Here is a 23,842-nt window from a genome sequence, read left to right as displayed (position 1 = left end):
GGCATAAGTGCCACTGCCGCCAGGGTAAACGCAGCGGTCTGCTGGTAAGGCTGAAGGCCTGTTTGGCAAGCACTTCCACGACTTCTTGGAATGAGTATGGAGCGGTGCCTCGCCTCTTTATTTCTCAGCACTCGCTGGACCCTGTCGACGCCTGGCTGGTACCTGTCGTCGGCCCATATGAGGTGTTCCAACCCCGCGGCCCCTGCTCTCCTCGTCCCCACTGGCACGAGGTGAATCTGCGCAACCTGTGGCCTCTGTGTGTGGCTCCCCAGACAGCTAACGCCGTGGACCTGCCGGCTCCTGCCAGGATTGGGCTGGTAAATGCTAGATCGCTAGCGAACAAAACGTTTATCCTGAAGGATTTCCTGACTTCCCGAGGATTGGATTTTCTCTGTGTGACTGAGACGTGGCTGACTGTTGGTGAGTCCAGTGCTTTCACAGAACTTTTACCCGATGATTGCTGCTATTTTAACTCCCCGCGGATGTCGGGTCGAGGAGGAGGAATAGCGACTATTTATAAATGTAAGCAGCTAGGTAAGATGACGTGTGCCGTCTGAGTGCCGTAAATCGTTTCGTCCTGGAAGCGACTTGCCGTGGACCCAGAGACAGTTTCCTAAAGGTATGGATATACACTATATAGAAATACCTTATCTTCACACCGATGGTCTCATTTGCTGTTGTAGGTCACGCCCAGACATCAGCAGAAATGAGAGACTTTTGCATATCCAGTTAAAAGTTCCTTGTAGTCGCTTTAATAAAGATGATGAAAAACATCCAGAACAGGCAGCTAACAAATTCCAAATGACAGAAGTCCCAAAACTAAACTGAAAACCAACTGGGATAATACGATGAGCTCAGGTAAAAAAATCCATACAGACCACATGACACTAGGCAGGAAACGGAGTAGGGAACGATACCAAGAACACGGGAATGAGCACAGGAATGAAGACAGACGAACTGACGAGGAACAAAGGGAATATATACACAGAAAACTAATCACAAGAACGAGACACAGCTGGAGTAGGTGGCGAAAGGAAGGAAATGGGGACTGGCCAACAACAAGGGTGTGGTGAAAAACACTAGGGTGGAGCAGACAAGACTAATACAGAACAGGTGTGAAGAGAAGACTGGGAACAGGGAAGGACTACTGTCCGGCCACTTTAAGAACTAATCCTGCCCATCCTTGTATCATACTGCTGGGTCAGGTGTTATCCAGCCAACCAGAAGAGTATCATAACACAGTGAAAGGTTATGTCTACCCGCTTTACATACTGTGACCCTGCCCAGCTGTGTATGATACTATCACAAACAGTGGCTTTTGAGGCCAAAATCACTGGCAAAGTGGTGGTATTTGATGACTTCAGAAGGCGAACAGGCTGCTATTCTTAATTCTTACCTTGTTTTTGAAAAACTTGTCTAATAAGATCCAATTATATTTTTGTAATGACTATATATTCAAACTTTCTTACAATATAAACTGTGTAGAGAAAGAGTTTTGCCCAATCTTCACTACCAAAATAAAAGAAAGGAAGCATCTACACAAAGATGTCTCGATTTAAAATGCCTTAAAGCAACTCATCCAAGACAAAAGAAATGACTGACAGTGTTACATTCACATCCACTTTTACACTGACAGGCAACAATGTTGTCCAAATGTCTAAACATGTTCAAAATGTGTTTCTCTCTTTATCTGTCAGTTTCCTCCTGTCGTGTTGTGTGGTTTATTTTCTGCCCTTCATGTTGGGTCATCTTCACAGAGAAAAACAACCTGGAGAAACTAATACACAATTAATTTGGCACTCCTTGAGTTAATTAACAGGAGACAGACAGGCAAATTTCCGTTCATACCTAAACAGCAGCCTCGTAATAAACAAGCGGAAAAGTGTTGTGAGTGATGTGAATAAACGTGTACTCTTCTTTGTTACGTACAGCTTTTGGGATTTGGCTCTGGATGGGTTTGTTATGACTAAAAAGTTTCATAAATTCTTATTCTTGGTTCATTTGACACTGAAGGAGAAAAGTGCAAACTCAACATCTTTAATCATTAAGTTCTTACTGGTCCCTGTACAAAAATAACTGGTGCTGCCCATTATCATTACTTCACAAAGTCACTGCAGCACAACATTGTTAATTAATGCCTGTTTTTAAAATGAGACGTTGCTGTTGTTTTGGCTTCACTCGTCTGGCAACATCTTTGTCATAAATAGTTATTGTCATCTGTGTTGACCCAGAACCAAGACAACAAAGAAAGATAATAGTAGTTTGATTTTTTTTTTTACCAAAAATCTGCACAGTTTAATTTGGTTGATTCAAACAGATGTTCACAGGTAACTCTCCTGAGATATCACTGAGGATTATTAGCATGTTAATAAAGTAATTATGTTACTGCTAAAGAATCTGTGATGAATAATTCACTTCTTTTTCACCATTAATTACAAATCTGCTGACCAAAACATCTCCTGAATCAAATTTGCAACAATTATCTTTGTACTTTACATCTTAAATTAAACAGTAGTTTGAATTTAGATTGTCTCAAACAAGCAAACAGTTGCCCATTTCCACATCCAGCAGTCACAAAGAAACATTACTGTTTATTTGCCACTGTGTTTCTGGTATCCTGGCGAACATAAATCCAATATTCATTCAGCGACTTTCTGTGGCTAGAAAAAAGACGAAAACAATGAGTTGAAAGATGCTGAAATGCTCTGTAGAGCTGAGCCCAGTCAATTCTTTGAAGATTCAGATTTTTATGTAGATTTAACAGTAAGTCCTTTCACACTACATATAGTCATTAAATGATGTGGAACTTTCTGTTGAAGTACTATTTTTAAGTTCCAATGGCAAACACATTTACAGACATATCCTTCTGAGACGCAAACTTTTTTTGGTATGTATTTTTAATTTCTCCTAGCTATCTGGGATTAGTAGGACCCGATAAGTATAAAAAACTAAACCATGTTACCAATAACAAGGTCCTAATGTCTTCAAATGCATACTTTCTAATTAAAAGCATTTTAGCTTGTATTTGTTGCTATATCATACTAAAAATGTTCATAAATAAAGTTTCAACCATAAAATGTGATCAGGTTTTTTACCTTGTCCACTTTTGCGTCAGGGTTGGCTACAGACTTGGAAGAGATGGCAGCCATCTTGCTTTAACATGGATTAGTGTATTATGTTCTTTCTACCACTAGATGGCCCAAAAAAGTGTCCATGAACGAGGTCTAAGTTCAGCCACAGAATCACAGGGTCTCAGGAGGATATTTATTTTGCACAATCACAGCTCATCCCTGCACACGGTAGTCTCTTTCATTTGTTGTACCTTATTGCTAGGTCACGTTTCGTTGCTCTGATTGGTTGTGGGTGTATCTAATTGTGTCCATATGCATTTTTGTCTACGGCAACAAAAACTTGCTTGGAAGTTTAAAATGAACGGAGAGGTTCAACACTAACTCGCATTTGGGATTTGGTCTGGCGACATCAGGCTAAGGCAGTACTACTACATATGTGAAAAAGCTGTATAAAGATTGCATGAAGGCTTTTGATGTGAAATCAGATAAATTGCCTCAGGTGATGTCAGTTGAATCAGCATCAGCTGGGGCTGGAGACTGCAAATTTAAAGAATGAAAAAAATCTGGGGTTGTGGATAAAGACATGGAGTTACATCTGACATCGGTAGCCTTATCTTCATCTATGCTTGCAACACATTCTCACTCCGACCTTGTCACATATCGCAGCTTGGTCGTGAACTTTTAGTGTCTAAATATGACGTTCAAGGTAGCCTGGGTGTGTCTGTTGTTGACGATCTGGGACACTGTGTCAACTTCAGCCTATTACATGCATTGTGTCTTTTCAAAATACACTTGCATTTTCACAGGCAATGTACAGTTTGCATACGGTCTCTTTCAAAATAAATGTACTATGTTGGTACAACACCGGGAATTGAGTTTTGCCACTAGCATAACACCACCAAATCTGTACAGCTCAGTGAAGTGAGTTAAGTTGCATCCTGGGTACTGTAGGTACCAGGTTTTGACAAAGATGAAGAATGCATGGAATAAAAAAGACATTGTCTCTGGCTCTGCTGCAGCAAATTTGATCCTTTTAAGATGAAAAAAAGGTCCATCATGAGTCTGACGATGTTACAGGAGTACAAAAATCCAAGAAGTGTCAAAATGGTGCAGACAACCTTGGGAAAAAATGTTAAAGTAGTGCAATGCTCTTTTCTTAAGTTATCTCACAGTATTTCACTTTGTGTCTCATTCCTCTTCTATGTTTGTGTGGATGACACACAACTTCTGCAGCTGATCTCTAATTCTAGTTGTCAGACATAAGTACAGCATCTCTGACTTTTCTCAACAGAAGTCTGTGACTGCAGGCTGCAGCACACTTGAATCAACAAAGCCAATTTCTGGTGATATTTGGCTGTAAATGTCAAACCTCGGTCAGGATCCAGGGTGTTATCTTCTTACTGTTTCTGACTGTGAACAGAACATCAAAAATAAATATGAAATCTTGTTTCATCAGATGGAAAACCTTCACAAGATAAGCCCCCTTTTTATCTTCTGCTTGGTAAAATTCACATCAGTATTTATTTTCTTGTTGCAGCCAGTGGCTTCTACAGAGGACAAGGTCTTTACTGTATTTGCTACTTTTCTCACATGCTAAGTGTCCCTGAAACAGGCACGAAATGCTTTCTTACCACTGGTTTGAAAGACAGCATGGAAAAATGCTTTTGTTTCCAAATCACTTATGTAAGGAAGAGGAATGTGGTGATGTTTCATACTTTCAGTGCTGCTCAAAGAACTGCGACTGAACTATGTCTCAGAAAACTTTGCTTTTATCGTCACATTATTTAAAGTTATATCTCCTCTGAACACACAATCTCTGTTTTACGTCTCAATGCTTCCTCACCACTGATGTGTAAAATCACTCCGCAGACACATTTTAGTTTATCTGTGAACAAACTTTAATTAAAGTGAACCTTTTTTTCCATCACCTAATCATTTCACATTAAATGAGCCTCATGAACCAAGATATAATACTTAATATTGAAAAAGAAAAAATAGCTGAGGAGAACTATGCTTATAAAAGCTTGTAAAATGCTGTGATCTTGCGTTCTAAAACAGTTAATCAGTAGATGCAGGTGAGCAGAATAATAGACAGTGATGTGATTTTTAGGGGGGTTTAATTAATCATAACTACAGTGTAGACAAAAGGGAGCAGCTGCTGGCACTTTTACAGTACACTCTACTTCCCAGTCCTTCTCCATCTTAAAGCCCAAAGTCCCTGGCACAGATGTATCAATCCTGCTCTTGATTCTTCCCCAACTCCATTTTGATTGTTTCCTCACACCCATGAAAGCAAGACTTCAATAAGCACCTGCACAGATGCCGGTGATTCCCTGGGATTTTACCTCCAATCTCTCTCTAATCACAGCTTCACCCCTCCTGTGAAACCTTTCTCTGCGGCTCTCCCTCCCAACCAGCCGCTACAGTATCACACACTATCACTTTATTGCTTCTCCACGCTGATCTTAAGTCTTACTCCAGGCAAGCTAAACATTTATCCTACATCAGCCACTGACGTCTCTTCCTCTGTCTACCAACAGATTACCCCTGGCCCTTCTTTTCCTCGGCCCCTCCAGTAAACGTCTGACACCAATATCAGTTTCATAATCCACTTTAGGGCGAGCTGCTGTGAGATCTGAGACATTACACCCCTCAAGCTCCGCTATCTAATCCTCTCCGTTTAGATCACCTGACCCACAATACACAGGGTTTTGTTTCCAGAGCTCATATTTTCTCCACAGGCCACTGGGATGTATGATCACACTCTAATGCCCTGCATTTAGCCGGGGCATTTAGTACTTTACCTCCCATTAGCGGTGTATTCTCTGCATAATCTCTGCGTAATCTTTTCATTTGCTTCGTGATATGCTCTTAAACAGGAAAAGGCACAATAAAAAACATGTTTGTGATTGTCTAAGTGGTGCTTCTGCTCAGGCTGAGTGAAACGCCAACAGCTTGAGCTGTTTCAGTTTTATCAAATGCTCATGGGGACATCTAGTGTTGGCTGGCAAAAAGGGAAAAAGGAAATGTTTTTATAAACTCCCCTGCAGGATGATCATGCACTCTCCTTTAAAACCGTAATTACAGCTAATGTGGGAGTGCTAAATCCTCATCCAAAACAAAAAGGACACAGATTCTGCCGGCAAGATGAAGAGGGAAGTTTCCAGTTTGAACAGCCTGGGCTCATTCGCATAAAAAAGGGAATTTGTTGTTTATTTGAGAAAGATTAGAGATATGATAATTTGACTAACAGTAAGAGATCACTTTGTGCAGAGATGAGATGCATGGGCAGATTATGAGACAGTGGGCCCCTGGGTACGAATATGCAAAAGGCCTTTATGCCTGTCGTACATAGCAGCAAGACAACTCAGTCTTTGTGGTGGTTTTGTCTCTTTTTTTTGTGGTCATTTTGTGTCCCTTTGCAGTTCCTTTGCATTTTATTTGCAGTGTGTTAGAGTCTCTTCCTGGTCAGTACATGTTCATGTGAGTGACACTTTGCAGATAAAGGCCAGAGGGGCCCTGACACTTTTGGCCCCTGGGTCTGTGCCCGGTAGGCCTGCTCAGTAATCCATCCATGATAAGCTGTGGTATATGGATGCTGTTTTTTCTGTCTTTTAAATCAGTGATTCAGAGTGTCTCGCTGTACTGCAGTTTGGCTCGGCTCAGCAGCCTATCAGAAACCTAAAACTAGACTCTATAATCAAGTCCAAATTCGTGCAAAGATTATGGACCAACCTGTGGCAACAAGAGCATGCTCAGACTTGTGAACAGTGTGTGCCTCTTCACATTTTTGTAATTGAGAAAATAAACATCTGGCCCCCAATACATGATTTAAAAGGATAGTTTGGGATTTTTGAAGTGGGGTCGTATGAGGTTCTTATCTATAGTCAGTGTATTACCCTCAGTGATGATGGTCAGCACGCCCCCAGTTTGGAGGAGCTGGCAGGAGTCCCACCAGGGAAGCTCAGCATTACATTGCTGTGTACGGGTTGATATCAAAACATATTTTCGCCACCTTTAAAGAGGCCCATCTAAAAAAGTCAGTATCAGATAACCTGCAAAAATAAATAAGTATATGAATAAATAAAATTTAAAAAAAAAAACACATAATAGAAAGGTTGCATAAAAGGATCCTCTATATCAAGTAAACCCTCATAACGTTTGTACTGACTCATATTCTATTTCAGTCCATTTCCAAATGATGGCTATGGAAAAGGGGATAAAACAAAGCCACATACAACCAGAGAGGTGGAGATAAAGGCTAAAATGGAATGAAATAGAGTAAATAAAATGCTTGCAGCAGGTTGGCTTCACAAATTGCACGTGACAATGCAATATCTAGACAAAGAAGAGAGCACAGAGGAGAAAAAGAGAAAACTCAATAAATAAAAAGTAAAGGATGTTCCTTCAAGAAATTTTCTTAATAAAGTCAGGTCTCAGAGGTTTAACATATTGCACCTATTTTTCCCAGAGTTGAAAATGAAAATAATCCATCTTTAGTTGTACAGAAAAAGTGACCTTTTCCATCATGTAAATCTCCATTGTCACATCTATCCAGTCATTTATTGTAGGAGCAAAGTGCATCATCCATTTTCAGGTCAAAGCATTACTACCTGCTGCCAGCAATATAACCATCAAGTGTTTGCCAATACCTTTCACTTCAGGGGGGATATAGCCTAAATATATAAGTGGACGCTATATTGAGGATTCTTTCACCATTTTACCTCACCGTCAGACAGCTCTTTTCCCTGGTGCCACATTTTCTCCAACGTTAAACTGTATTATTACACCACAGCTGCCACGCATTGTTTTACTCTGCAGCTCAGCTGCTTGGGTCAGACTGTCAGCAGTTTATGGAAGAGATGACAAAAACAAGTCAAAATGAGTGATTATGGCAGCGATGACAAGAGGAAACCTTTATTAACCAGAGCATACAGAAGAAGGGAGATTGAACAGGCCGAGAGTTCAAATAAACACAAGAAATTTGTGCTCTAGAGAAAGGATCAGCGCTCAGTGAATAACTTCCTAAGCCCTATGATAAGCTATTATGGCAAGGCTTAACCATACAGACCAGTGAGCAGTGATAAATAACACGTCTTTGGGGTCATCAGGTGGGAACCTCCTTTCACCTGTGTTTCGTCTAGTTGGTCGCACGACACCTCCAGGAAGCTAGACAGTGATCTCTGGCGTCCCAGAGACACTCCTCTAATGCCAGGTCTCACTGCTCCCTGCACCAACCCAATAACCTCCTTTACCTTACTTACACATGGCTTTCTCAGCCCAAACAGCACTGCCACCCTCAACAAACCCAGGCTCCATTTATGCGAGCTCCAGGTAGAGACAGTGCCGATACTACCTTTCCTAGCACATTCACCATACCATATTTCACACACTACATATCATAACTCCAATATAAGCTAAAGGAGACAGAGAAGATAAACTCACAGGCTTTCTCAGCCCAAACAGCACTGCCACCTTCAACAAACCCAGGCTCTGTTTATGTGAGCTCCAGGTACTGACCGTGCCGATGCTACCTTTCCTAGCACATTCACCATACCCTATTTCACATGCTACATATCATAACTCCAATATAAGCTAAACCTTAACCTAACCTAAATGCCCTACTCATGAACTTTGAAGCCTCTATGTGTCTTTAAAATGGGCGGTTGCTAGTAAGTGGCTAAATGAGACTACAGAGACGCGCTGAACACCACTTTACACTCTTGTTATGGTGGTGCAACTATAGTGTAGTTTGTTTTATAGCCTAACATTAGCTTTTCACTCCTGGCGATTACATTTAGACTTCAGTAATCATGAAAATGGTGTTCATTTGTGAAGATTATCTTCCTGGACAAAACATGTTTCTTAGGTTATGTTCTTTGATTTCATTCATTCATGTTGTTTCCTGTTTTACTTTGAAACTCACATCTCTTGTCTCAGATCACTTCACTTCCTGCTCCTTTGTTTTTCCCCTCCCTTCTGATGACTCCACCTGTGTCTGATTGTCTGTCCCACCCTGATTAGCCTCACCTGTGACTCGTTATCCTTTCACTCACCAGGGTATTTAGTGTGTGTTGTGTAGCTCCTTGTGTGTCTAGTGTTCCAGCATTTTTATTTCCCTGTGTCCTTTTCTTGGTTTTTTTTGGATTAAGCCTGTTGATTGACTCTGCCTCTGCCTCATCCCTATTGGATTTGTTTGCCTCCACTGATAGACCCTCTGTGTACTGAACCTACCTTCTGACCAGTAAAGACTTTACTATTTTACCTGAACTGTCTCCAGAGTTGTGAGATTGAGTCCACTCTCACTTGGTCCACCAGTTGTTACAAATCCCATTTTTTGACAAGAGAACCAGTGCGATGCCAGCTTCCACATCAGCCCTGGAGCACTCTATGAAGTTGTCTTATATGGTCTCGTATCATATGTTGCCACTACATATTGAAGTGTGGCTGAAGATGAATGATGTGGGAAATGATATTAATATTGTTCTCTGTTGTCCTTTATATTGTGATTTGTAGTTTGTGGTGCTGTTGAACTGTATTGCATTACGCAGAGTGGCATTTCTGTAATTCAGCATTACCTCATGATATAAATGGGTCGCAAAAAGTAATAGAAACACCTCCCAGTATAATGCAATATAGTTCAACCGCACTGCAAACTGCAATCTCCAGAGGGATCACACCATTTAATCAATGCCTCTCTAAAACAGTTTCAACAAACCTGAATATCATAACCTTTATGAACATAGGATTTATTGCAGGACTGTTGTATTGGACTGCATTAGTTTTAGCTACCTAATGAACTGGTTACTACGCATATATCTCAGCAGCGGAGCCATCCAGCTCCCTCTCTATCTTGTTCCTGTTATCTGTCTCTTTCCTCCCCTACTGCTCCCTGCTTCCCACTGCTTTGATTAGCTCCCCATTAAGAAACCACTCCAAGCCACTCAGCCACCCAACACATTTACAAGTCATAAAGCATTGCAATCAACAAACTCGCACCGGGCCGAAACTCTCCAATCGCCCATTTGGAGCACGCCACAATGAAAACGAAGGAATTCAAATGGCAACAAAGTGGTCCTTGACACAGCTCGGGGATGAATGGAAAAGCTGCCGAGGATTTATGTCTCAAAAGCATCAAAGTCCATGAGAGAGAGACCCCAGGGAGAGGGTTGGAGCTACAGTATGTCCTCTGACAAGATTGAAGGGATTCAGTCCAAACAATTTCTCTGGATGGCGCTGGCTGTCACAGCTGGAGACCAAAACAACGACAACATTTGCCAGTGGTAAATAAAGGGACTGCAGCTAACTGATTTTTTACAGGGTCAAATCAACAGCTATAGAAAATGACAGGAAACAAATGCAAAAAAATGAACATCAAAAATGTATTCACCTCAGATCTGCTATTGTTTGAAACAGGAAACAATGTTTGGTTCATTGAAACATGATGTCAGAGCAGAAGGAGATTGATTTCAGCTCACTGGCTGAGCGGGAGAGGACTTTTTAGTAAGAAGAAAACAATATGTGACAAATATGCTGAAGCAGGGTTCCCTGTCTTTGTTTTCTTTCTCTCTCCACAGAATACAGGAATCACCAGGGGGCTCTCTCCATAGTAGAGCAGTAGAACTTCCCTGGCTCTGTTGCTCCCTTCAGCAAACAATGGACAAACCCTCATTTCTCTGATCATTCCCCCCACCTTCCTTCCTTCCCTGACCCTATATCCCCTCATCCCTACATCCCTCGACCCTCTTCCCTTCATCCCTACTTCCACTGACCCTCATCTCCATCATGCATCAAACATAATAAACTAATTGCAATCCATAACTCTATTGGTGTGGTCTTTGTTAGTGAAATCACAGATATCTCTTCAAGCTACAAAGAAAATAAATACAATAAAACAAGTACTGCTTCCATCATGTGTAACTTATTAAAGAAAACATGACAAATTCAGGCCTTCACTGGGGCCTTCTAGAGCAGTGAGTTGATCAGTGAGTTGATCATCTCCACATCTCTAAGAGAGGTAGACTTTTTTTTCCATTACCCAGAACTTTAATCTTTGAGGTAGGATTTCTTTCCTGAAGTTCAGTCCCCCAAAAGATACAGGATGTATCTGTAGAAAAGACTGTAGAAAAGAAGTGAAGTAGCAACTGTGACATCACCCACTGGTTTTGTGGAGCCAGAAGTGACCATATTTGGATGAGAAGCTGGAGCTGTGGAGGAGCGATGGGTGGCTCTGACTGAGAATCCGAAGCTAAATTAGCAGCTAACGCTAAAGCAAGCAAGCTGGCTTGATTAGCAAGGCAGACCAGTAATTCACATTAACCCTGATATTAATTGGGAGGCTAATTTTGTTTAGCCAAAAAGCAGGTTTAACACAAAACCACAAACAGCCAACTCATTGGAAGAGATATATTTAACTTGCTTTGCCCGGAGGCCACTTCTGCAAAATGCCAGGAGGCCAGGGGCCAGCTAATAAGCAAGCATTAATCACTGATATATAAATAATTAGCCTGGACCTCTGTCAGGGGTCCATTTTCTTTTAAATAAACAAACTCTTTTTGAATGCCTTTTCTACTCTGGGACCTTATTTACATTTAAAGTACAAAAAAATCCCAGTTTGAATCAATTTGTTTTCATTGTGGCCAGATTTGGCCCCTGGCCTGTAAGTTGAGTGTCTCTGCCTCAGAGTCTTTTAACCAAACATAGAACAAGGCATTTTTAGGCCAGCAAAATGTTAACTTTCATGAACTGAAAACACACTAAAAGCATCAAAGTTCTGAGGCACAGACACCCAAAAACAAGTTTACTGTTATTTGAATGTTCACAGTGCCGGGGATACGCAATGCTACGCCTCGCAGTGGTAACAACTTTTCAATCAGAAGGCAGCCACACCCTAAAGCCTACCCTGCTTTATCTTCTGTTGTACTCTAAATGGGACCATAAAATACAAAATGAACATAATGCTGCATTGAAGAAGACTTGAAACTTGTGGATCTATTCGACTACAGTCAAACTTCTTTTTCCAACCAGTGGCGTCGCCCCCTGCTGGCCATTAGAAAGAATGCATGTTTAAGGCACTCCCGCATTGGCTCCACTCTCCAGACCAGGAGGCTACATCCACTTCTTTTATACAGTCTGTGGATCCGGTGTTGACACAAGAGTGGATACCCTCTCAGATCTGGAAAATCACACTTTAGAACAGTAACTTCCAACTGACAATCTTTAGTTCAAGGTCCACACAGTCTAATACATTCAGTTGTTGCTTCTTGAAGTCAAGGATCCCTCCTTGGTAGGAAAGATCCTTCCAAGTCGGGTCCTACAGAGGCAAGGCAAGACCCCTTCCTAGCACTGAATAAGCACACATTAGAACAGGCTAGCGAGTCCCCCCAGGTGTGCGTTATTAACCCTCTGGGGACTGAGGGGGTTTCAGGGTACTGTGATCATTTTGGCACTTTCTCTAATGTTGTTGTACGATTTGAGCAAATGCAGCAGTATTTTCAGTCATGTGACTTTTAGGAAGAATGTATTTCTGGATTATACTTAAAAAAACATGCACTTCATCTCTTAAAAATATATCTGTTTCTATCAAAACAGATATATTTCTTTTTAAATCATGGTATTTGGCATTGAACACGTTTGAAAGTGTAACTTATAAGGTTTCTATCAGTATTTTTTCATGCTTGTAAATTACATTTTTATCCAAATCCTGCAGCGCTCCGCCAGCAAATCGTGCACAAAGAATTTGAAGGATCCTTGATAATGGAACAGTCATTCGGCAGGATTCAATGACTTAGCCTCCTTGAAATGTAGCCATTTAAGGATCCTTCTTTGACAATGAGGTGCACCTTGTGTCATACTTGCGTTTGGCCATGTCATTAAGCTAGTTTGATGTCTCTGTCAAGTAGCTGTCCGTTTGTCACTCACTCTACAGCAGGAAACGGCACTTCAAAATAAAAGCTCTGTGCTGGAAATTTACTGTACTTAAAAATAAAGTGTGTTTTTTACAAACTTCTGCAAGTCACTTGTGGTCTATTCAGAATGGACCCATGAGCAACTTTTGTACCACGACCCACATGTTGGGAACCACTGCTGTAGAAGATTATCAGCCAGGTTACTCTAAAGACATTGATCTTACCAGAGGTAGCCACTTGACAAACCTGTTGGTAACAAACTGGTAGACATTTGAATAATTTCCTCTCACTGATGATGTGTAGATTTTCATTTTACTCCTCTGTGCCAAACATAGAACTCATATATCCTGTTGGATTTGGGTGTGCAAACATGCCACTTGTGAGAAGTCACAGTTTGAAACAAAGCTCCCACAGCTGTCAACAGAAACTCCGTCCTTTTCTACTCAGAGTCGTATCTCTCTATTGTAACTCCATAAACCAAATATACAGCAGGTTCATGTTCTAAGCTGAGTTTGTTTCTGCCAGCAGTACGTACAAACTCTACAGCTATTTGCAATACATTTATCCAATATTTAACCTGCATAAGCACCGTAGACGAGGCATGTTTATGGCCCTGGAGCTCAATATCTGTATCATAAAAAAACAATGGTATCACTCAGACAAATGATAACCTTTCTCTGGAGCCTGCAAAACAGTTTGAATGAAAGCAATCTGATTTTTAGAAACACCACAGTCTTTGTGGTGGATGGAGTCAAAGTACAATATAGTTCAGCGAGTAATGTATGCATTAAAATGTATGAGTAATGGCCTTTTTCATAGCTACAGGATTTATACAGTATAAATCCCCTCTGAAGGCGGCAGTGTGCTCAAACATGCGGAGAATACCTTTATAAAAGATAACAGCACTCAGCCACTTACAAACAGAACTGTGATTATGTATTTTCATGGGTCATTTCGAAAACAAATAAAGTGCTGCACAACCGAGATAAATGCACATAATCAACATTATACAACAAAATAAAGAGGACAGCGCAGTCATGACAAAGACATCACAAAGTATGAGGGTAAAAGAACACTCATTATGATTATTATGGGAAAGGTGAGGGAGGTTAAAACAAGCCAGTAGAGTGGAATATTACTAGAAAATGAAATGACTTCAGGGAAGTGAATTTATAAAATGAGACTGCAGGATTTGTTTGAAAGCCTGAGCTTCTTTGACAACATTTTATAAAGGTTAAGCTTGGTGTTTGGTCTCCTTCAGGCTTAAGTGCAGGTTTTTACTGGATTTACGAGGGCCAAACCGGAGGTGGATATATGCCAGTCATGTAAGGAACAGTTTAATGTTTGTGGACTTGCTGATTCTGCTTTTCTTTTCTCAAACAGATAATGTCACCTGGAGACCTTAAATCTGTAAGGCTCTGTCTGCAGCCCACAATTCAATTAGGAGTTGGAACAATCTGAAACAACCCGCAGGAACATAAAAAAACTGAGATTCATGCCTCCAGGAATATAGATTTGATATTTGATGATCAGTTACCTGAGCATAGAGAGCATATTCAAGTGAAAGGCGCATTTCAGTCTGTACTGATGTCTTTGTATTCATCATTTTAAAAACTCTGATCAGACAGGAAGACTCTGTCGTACCAATCAAGCTCCTCTTTAGTCCAACAGAGGTGTTAAAATGGATTAGATGACTACCCGAATGAGAAAATTGTCACTCGTAGTGATGAAGCCACAGAGAAATATCACCTGATGCTGCTTTGAAGAACTTTCTAGCAACTTTTAGCTCATTGTTCGGTTTTGTGGCCCACGGTTTTACTGCTTTAACTCATAATAAATGCCCTCATACTGCTGTTTACAGCTGCACCAGGCAAAACGCTCTGATAAACCAACTGTAGTTTGCAGCTGATGAACCAAATATTTGCCTCAAGAGTTGGTAGAGATTACATGACGTGTCACCACTTCCTCCCACTGTGCAAAATATTACAGATACAGCCATCTTGTGCTGGTGACTTCATTGGGAGCCAGAGTCACCGTAGTAGTGACCTCCCTGGTATCCTGCTCTTACTCATTTACCTGTCCAACCTATCACCAGCAGTGCTACTGACTGCGAGCACACCGATAGGCATGTACAGCTGTCAGTCATTATGTCAATCCCCCTTTTTTTTAGCATCAAATTCCGGATTCAAACCAAACTACATTTGTACACATTAGCGCAATACGAACCACCTAAACTGACAGAAGCAAAATTTAAGACTTAATTTCACCTGTGCTTTGAGTTTAGTTTGACCCAAGTCTCATCTGCCAACATGGAGGGGTTGGCTTTATTACCTGTACTGCAGCCAGCCACTAGGGGGCGATCAAGAGACCTCTACAAGTTCAAACTGAGTTAAAATACATATAATAAATACATAAATCATTGTCTGAAGGGCATTTCAGTGACTGTATTTCAGAGTGTAGTCAGGAACTGCTTCACATTGGGATACACACATCTAAATGATAAAAAAGTGTTTACAGGTAACATAAATATATAGAAACGTTTGACCTATAAACTACAGGTTTATGATTTCCACTAAATCCTGGATATGTGAGAGGCCTTGAAATTTCTGTGTAGTTAATACTGACAGCTGTTGTCTCGACATCACACCTTACATCTAAAATCATACTCAAGTCGAGAGGCTTGAGGAATAAAATAAGGTGGGAGAGATACTTAATGCTGTCACATTTCAGACCAAGGTAAAAAAAAAAAAAAAAAAAGATGAAAAAGACTGTCTTATTTCAGGGACAGAAGCTGGACTCTCATTTCCTCTTCACAGTCACTGAAAAGTGTAGATGATGTGGAATCCAGTCTCGCTCAGACATATTGTCACTGTGAAAAAATCCCACCTCCTTCAAAAGTGTCTGGGAATGTATAAGTGATGAAGATGTGGAAGAGATACCAACTTCACCAAAATTATTTACATTTCAAAGGCAAACACTCCACACTTTATGGTGTAAGTTTGCAGTATTCAGTGGCTCAGCCAAAACTTTGCATCCCTGGTGTTGATTAAGCTCCTTGCTCAAGGTTATCTTTGCAGCAACTGTTGAGAGAATGGAGACAGATTTAGAGCTGGAAATATCATCACACAAAAAAACAAAAATGCCACCAACTGCAAGTGGTGGGTTACCAGCACACTGAAAGTTTTGCTAAGAGCCACTGCATTGTGTTTCTACACTGTAAGGAACACTAAGGGGAACTTTATCATGTTTTATTCACCATAGGAGCATCCAATACAACACTTTGCTGCTTTTCTTCTCTGAACATGGGCGATTACCCGCCTGCCTTAAGTCTGAATTTTATGGCAGTCTAACTAGTGACTTTTTAAATATTTCAAGCAAAGTGGTGGACTGACCACGCAACAGACAGAGCAAGACTAGCTTTTTTAAAGGAGCAGTTCAACCCAAAATCAAAAGTACATATTTTTCCTCTTACCTGTAGAGCTATTAACCAATCTAGATTGTTTTGGTGCAAGTTTCCAAGTGGCTGCCTTCTCTCAAATATAATAGAACTAGATGACACTCGTGGTGCTCAAAACGCCAAGAAAAAAGTCATTTGAAAAACTCAACAGCAATGTCTCTTTCCGGAAAACATGACCCGATAATCCACAGACTTTGTTAACCACCTGCCATCACAGAGCCTATCAGCCTATTGGTGTGCATAATGTTCAAGTATGGGTGTGGCTTCCATTTTTCAAACATTTTGACCTGCTACAGGTCCAAGTAGGATCAAAATATTGCCAAAATTAAACTCTGTGGCATAGATTTAGGGCCTGTCCCATTTCTACCCCTTAAATCTTCCACTTGGTATTGAGTGCCCTCATTTGCAATATTACCCTTGATGAGGGAAGTGAGAAATATTAGGGCAGAGCTTTCCCTAAAAAATGGGATACCACTTCAGCGCTTGTGTTGTGGCATGTGCTATGTTTATTCTTCTCTGTCTGATGAATCAATGGAGAAGAAATGCTGAAAACAGGAGGTGCCTACGACGTCCTCTAGTTCTGATCGATTTTGTTCGGGTATGTTGATTTGTTTAAATATTTCGACACTGTATTCAACCCAATTGCTAATGAGTTTACGCTAGTCCAACCATTTGTTGTTTGTATCGCCTACATTCCAGTCGTACAGTAACAAACTGTTTTCCAAAACTTGCCGAAGTTGCTGACAAGGTGTTCTGGGAAATTTCATCTTCCACTTCGTGACGGGTTTCAAGTGTTGGAAACCACTTCCACTACCTCAGTTCTGTTTTGGGACACCACAAGCCTAAATGTGAACGCACACAACCAAGTGCAAGTGGGTATTTTTAGGGCAAGTGTGGGATTGGGACAGGCCCTTAGTGTCTCAAGTGTCTCAACTACTTTATCTTCATTGACATGTTGTTTGTTGTTTTCTTGCCCCTATGTAATGTGAGAGAGTTAGCCTTCTCCAAAAGCTCTGATAAACCAACTGTACTGTACCTGTCTAGCATGAAACTGCAGACAGTCAAAGTTAGCATCTAGCTGGAGAACATAGTGGAGCAATTAGCATCTACAGAGCCAGATTTTTCCCTCAGGAGTTGGTGGAGACCAAAAACAATTTCACTGGAGGATTTTCATGTAACAGCTATTTACTTTCTAAAGAACTACACCCGCCAACTATAGCTGTGCAGAAGGAAGTGTGCATCTACTCATGGACAAGAGGCTCATTCTCAAGACAGTACAAGATGTAAACATTGCTGGCGTTCTTCTCGGCTGAGCTGTAATGTTAGGTAGCTCAGTGCTGCTAGGTGAGCTAGCAGTAGATGCACTCTTCCTTCCTCCTTCCCCAACCTGGTCTCAGTCTGAAATCGTCAAAATCTGGTGCTTCATCAGTGACTTCCGGTGTCAGACATCGAAGGAAAAAGGTGCCCTCTCACGTCGGCATGGTACGAGGCCAACCATGTGTGTTTGTTGTTGAAGGGGAAAAAAAACGTCAGTTCACGGTGTTGTACCAACGTAGTGTGTTTATTTTGAAAGAGACTGTAGGCAAAAGGTGTACTTCCTGTGAAAACAGAAGTGTATTTAAAAAAAGGCAATTCATGTTACAAGTAGAAGTTGACATGGCATCCCAGAATGTCAACAACCAAAGCACCCAGGGTATCTTGCACGTTGCATCTCTATGTGGAAAGTCCATGACCAAACTCTGATATGTGACGAGGTTGGAGTGAGAATGTGGTACCTTACCTGATGGGTGTAGTTTGATAGAAAGAAAATAGTTCCTATATGAAACTGCTCTGTGGATTATCTCGAGTACCTGGGTCATGATTTCTGGAAAGACACATTGCTGCTGAGTTTTTCAAATGTATTGTTTTGGCACTTTGAGCACCACAAGCCGAGTGTCATCTTAGTTCCATTATATTGGAGAGGAGGCAGACATCTGCACTGATAAACAGCACTACAGGTAAGAAGAAAAATATGTGTTCGTGATTCTGGAGTGAACTGTCCCTTTAAGCACCAAGAGCTCAAGAGTTTTTTTTAGGACACACAAAAAGATACAAAGGAAAAAGTGAAAATATAACAATCAAGACAGAAAATAAATGAGCCCCCTCCACTAGGGGAAAGAATGTAACAAGTTGCCATGGTAACCAACTTGGGAACACTGGTTGGGGTTTTCCCAGCTCCTGGTCTTGCATTCCAACCAGCAACCTTTCACTCATCTCATTACATTTCTGATCGACCGTCTCTATTCAAACCACCACCTCTAACTGCTGCTGCTGCTGTCGTCGTTATTGTGTCCACCTCATGCCATGAGCTGCTGAGCCACTGCCAGACACTCGACCTGGCACAGATTGCCACGGTGTACTTATAATTTTGTGTTTGTCGACTGTCACAGACCCGCGGGATGTCTCTCCCAGGCCTGAACCAGACAGCGGGACATAATTATTGTGTGTTCCCTGGTACGTCACCCAGCTCTCGAGGAGAAGTGAGCTCGGTCAGCCTCACTGACTCCAATCACCCAAACATCCCCTCCTCATCTCACACAAGAATGTGTGTGTGTGTGTGTGTGTGTGTGTGTGTGTGTGTGTGTGTGTGTGTGTGAATGTGTGTGTTTGGTACCTTTTATCCAGGAGATGGGGAGACAGGCAGGAAGGGATGGCATAATACTTTTGTTTACAACACTGGGAAAAGTGTGTATTTGTCTCTCTCACACTGGATATGTGTGAGTGTGTGGATGTCAGCCGAGACAAACCAAGCATTTATTCCCCGTAGCAGGAGTGTGTGTCATATCCAGGTGAGTGTGACAGATCGGGGGCTTCACTGCAGTGACAGCAGAGCCCAGGCCATCTTGCTTGTGTTATTCATGAGAGTTGGGGATGTCTCGTTGTAACACGCTGCTTTGGCACACAGCACGGATAGAACAGCAGCAAAATAATGGGAAGCTGCGGCTCACTGCTGTGTCATCAGCATCGCAGTCTTATAGCAGCACCTAGTGCTCACTGTATGAAAACCAAATGGTCGGGAGACACAGCCAAGCAAACAGAAGTTTTTTCCATCATCTAAAGTGTGTGTTCCTTCTCAGAGACACAACTGAAAATAGATGTAAATGAATAGATGTAGGTGTTTATAGGCTAAACTTAACACTTAGGTTAATGTCTCTGTCTATAAGGGCTCAATCTCAGGTTCAACGTTCATGTTGCCAAATCACTTGCACACACAGACCTTTGTAAAATGATTTTGTAATGTAACATTAATCATGCACACACTTCCTCAGAACAGCAGCATCAGGGTAAAATTTTTACCTAATAGATACACAGTTTTGGGGAGTAGAGAACTACTGTATATAAGGTAAGATAACATAATCCTGTATTCATCCAACAGTGGGGAAATTTGCAGCATTACAGCAGCAAAGGGGAAAAACACAAAGCAATAAAAAGAAACAAATAGAACAGTATAATAAGTTAACTGTACAAAACAAAGAGCAATAAAACACGTTAACAATATAAAAACACAAAGCAATATAATAAGAGAGCAGGAAAAAGGAAGCAAAATATAATAAAGAGACAGACTGAAGGGCTGATTTCACATTATTAACCAATGGAAGTGAGCATATTGCACAGTCTTGCATAAACTGATATTGCACCTGAGTGATGATTGTTTTAATACTCAATATTACATGTAATTAAACTAGCAGTTTACTCCATTTTGCAGCAGCATTCATATTCTCATAGTGATTCGAGGACTTGTTTGCAACTTGTTTTGCGTAGTTAATCACTAAAAATACACACTGATGATTTTTTTATTCCTATTTTTACATTGCTTTTCTACTGTAGTTATAATTTAACCCTCTTCAACCACAGTCAATCATGAGTATTGATTACTGCTGTCGATCGGATAGTGTTTCAAAGCTACACTGTAACAAAATGCAGTAAGAAAACAGTCAAATTCTGACAGTAACATACTGTTTTCCATTAAAACAGTTCAATACTGTAGAAACAATGCATTCTCAGCAGTATTTATGGGCAGCTTGCGGTTTTAAATACTGGAATATACTGTAAATAACGTAACATTCAGGGAGTGATGTAGAAGTTACTTGGCTAACTGGGTAATCCTGCCTAATGCAGTACCTCCACCTGGACTCTTGTTTCTGAAGGCTGGTGTCTAACTGATGGACACTGTATACAATACCAAAGCTCACATTCCTGCACTTACCCTTTAAATGTGGGGTATTTTATTTATTTTGATGTATGACCTGTGAGACCGATTTGCAATAAACTCAGTTGAGTCACATTTTGTGTTGGTTTGTGACTTGATTATTACAGTAAGTTGTCTTGTCATATCACATGTACGTTGCCAGTTTGAGCATTTTTTACAAGGTTAGCTTTGGTGAACCAACTGAGACTTCTCTTTGTGTTTTGCTGTAGTCTAACTTCTTCCAGTGTCAAGTAACAGTCTTTCTGAAGATGTAAGACAGGCCTCTACTCTGACAATGTTCAAATCTAGGCTCAAAACAGCTCTGTTTCACTGTGCATATGACTGAAAGGATCTTATCTGCACTCTTCTCTTTTAAAGTTCATTTTATAATGATTATTTATGTTTTTATTTTGTATTGTGATTTTAATGCATTTTCTTGTTCTGTAAAGCACTTTGAATTACTTTGTGTACGAATTGTGCTCTACAAATAAACTTGCCTTGCCTAATCGGTAGCTTGCAAAGCTTTGCTTTTAAAGAAGCTTCCCCAACACTGAAGATAACACCGTGGCACCTCCTCTGTTCTTTGTTGTTATAGCGCCACCAAGTTGCCAATTAGAGTTAAATTTCTCCAGTCACCTTGAGGCGTCCTGTTCTACATATCTACCAAGTTTAGTAAAAATCGATGTGGTGGTTAGGCCTAGATAAGAAATGAGCTCTCTAGCGCCCCCATTTTGTTTGATGGGGTCAATAATGGAGGGGTCCCCTCAGATTATGTGTGGTCATGTGCCTACAAAGTTGCGTGGTGATGGGTGAAACCCTTGAGATGTTATACACCTTTATGTGATGAGCCACGCCCTCCGCAATATTCATTGCCTTATAGAAGCTCAGTTTGAGTAAGTTTTCCAACTTTTGCCAAGAGGGAACTTTAGATATTGATCTCTGATTATGTTCACCCAGTTTCATGCAGATCGGTCAAAAGTCTGAGCACTGGGTAAAGCCAGGTTCAAAATTCTTCTTTCATTTTGTTCAGTTTTTTACAGAGGGAATTTGGATATCTTTTTATGCCACTCTGTAAATCAGAAAATACTGTCAACAGGCATAAAAAAAATCTATATTCACCATGAATAAAATGTTCCATAAACCTGGCTTTGAATTATATATGAACAAATACCTCTGCAAGAACCTTGAGAAATTAGAGAGGAGTAACAGTGTAAAGTCTGGTGTATGTAAGTGCTACTGAAGTGCACATCTTTTATGAATTAATGGCCTTTAAAGATACATATTATAAAATTCTACACATTTTTAGAACAAAAATAAGACACTAGACCTCTTCATGTCTCTGTTTGTCGGGCTCGAGCTCAGGTTCAATGTCCATGTTGCCAAATCACTGATCCTGGGTGTCCTCTGTTGTTTGAAGTTCTTCAGTAGTGCACACAGGCCTTTGGTGAAATGATTTTTTATGTCACATTATTTATGCACGCTGCCTCAGGACAGCAGCACCACCATGACACAAACCCCTCAGTAATAAGTTTGATTTTTTTCTTGACTAAACCTGAAGCTACTTCAAATTGTGTTTTAAAACCCATCAGAACCTGAGGCACTTTAAATCTTTAGAGCTGTCCAAGTGACAAGCTGTACAAAACTTCTGAATTAAAGTTTGAATATTGGTACTATATATTTGGAAGTAAAGAAATGGAGCAATCTGACATTTGTGTTAAATGTTGCAAAAGAAGACACTGCAGAAAATAATGAAAAATGAAAACAGAGAAACAATGGGAGTAGTTGATGAAGGTATCTTTGTACGCTTTTATGCCAATTTTATATTTTATTTTATGACAATTTTATGCCAATACTGGAATTTGCATCAGTGTGAAGTTATTTCAAATTTTTCCCATTTCATTTTCATCCATTTTCACCTTGGGCCAGGTCACGGGTGTTTCATTCTGCTCGGTCTTCAATAAACCATACAGAATGGACGGTTAGAGCGTTTATCTTGCTCACTTGTAACTTTAATACAGCTGAAAGTCTTCACAGCAAATACAGCTCTAGCCAGCATTTCAGTGTTGTGTGTCACACTCTAAAAGTTCCCCGGAACAACACAACTAGGAACAACAATCCTATTGTTACAATGGGGGCAGCAGGCCAAGCAAAGCACCCCAGACGTCCCTCTCCCCAGCAACACTTTCCACCTCCTCCTGGGGGACCCCAAGGTGTTTCCAGGCCAGATGAGATATATAATCCCTCCAGCGCGTTCTTGTCTTCCCTTGTGCCTCCTACCAGTGGGATGTGCCTGGAACACCTCCAGCAGGAGGCGCTCAGGAGGCATTCTGATCAGAAACCAGAACCACCATAACTGACCCCTTTCGATGCGAAGGAGCAGCAGCTCTACTCCGAGCTCCCTCCGGATGTCCGAGCTCCTCACCCTATCTCTAAGGCTGAGCCCAGCCACCCCAGGGAGGAAACTCGTTTCTGGCGCTTGTATCCACAATCTCATTCTTTCAGTCACTACCCAGAGCTCATGACCATAGGTGAGGGGTGGGACGTAGATGGACCAGGAAATCAAAAGCATTGCATTCTGGCTCAGCTCACTCTTCACTACGACACTTGACCATGAAGTGTTTTAGTGTCTTTCAGCTCATTGTTTTGCTCTGTTCCTACCCAACCTTGCTCTGGTTGCTGCAGGCTGCAAGTTTCAGCAAACAAACTCTGAGAACTCAATAGTAAGACTCCTGCTGAGCACCAAACTGCAGGCAGACAAAGTTAGTGACTGGCTGGTGAATATAGTGAAGCATTTAAAGAGCCAAATCTCTGTTTCCCTTAGGAAATGGAGGAGTGTCACTCATTAGGTGCCTTTAGCACACCGCCAAATGTATAATAATGTTGCTCTGTGTCTGCCAGGTGGGTAACTGCATTTTTTTTTTTTTTTTACTAACACAGTAACTATAACAGTTTTGTAAGGTGTAAATATGTTTTCAACTTATTCCAGTTACAGTATTTCACCAAACAGAAACATCAAGTAAGAAGCTTTAACTTGATCACTCGATCATTGTAATTTCAGAGAGCTGTGTTCTGGTCAGGGTGATAAAGCCTCTGAGGCAGCATTTAATATCTGCTCACTGTTTAAACCTAACACCGCTTAGCCTTCACAGGTGAATCGACACTAGGTGTACAAAGTCAT

The sequence above is a fragment of the Epinephelus fuscoguttatus genome, linkage group LG9, assembly GCF_011397635.1.
Source record: "Epinephelus fuscoguttatus linkage group LG9, E.fuscoguttatus.final_Chr_v1".
Lineage (NCBI taxonomy): Eukaryota > Metazoa > Chordata > Actinopteri > Perciformes > Serranidae > Epinephelus > Epinephelus fuscoguttatus.
This window is presented reverse-complemented; position numbering follows the sequence as displayed.